Raw genomic sequence first — 213 nt, 5'->3', positions numbered from 1 at the left:
GCATGTGTTCAACTTGATGTAAATGGGAAACATATAATGGAAAAAGTTATGTAGAAAACTTCTAGAAGTTTGTCTCCTGACACTACATCCAACAATAAATTTTTTTTCTGGCATGTTCTCAAATACGAAATGTGATATCCAAATGTCTGATTTACTGTGCTGTGTTTCCAATTCTACATATTCAGTGTAATTGCGATTGAATAATGGTCATAA

This window comes from Otolemur garnettii, unplaced genomic scaffold, assembly GCF_000181295.1.
Source record: "Otolemur garnettii isolate 467f Iridium unplaced genomic scaffold, OtoGar3 scaffold00012, whole genome shotgun sequence".
NCBI classification, from domain to species: Eukaryota; Metazoa; Chordata; class Mammalia; order Primates; family Galagidae; genus Otolemur; species Otolemur garnettii.
This window is presented reverse-complemented; position numbering follows the sequence as displayed.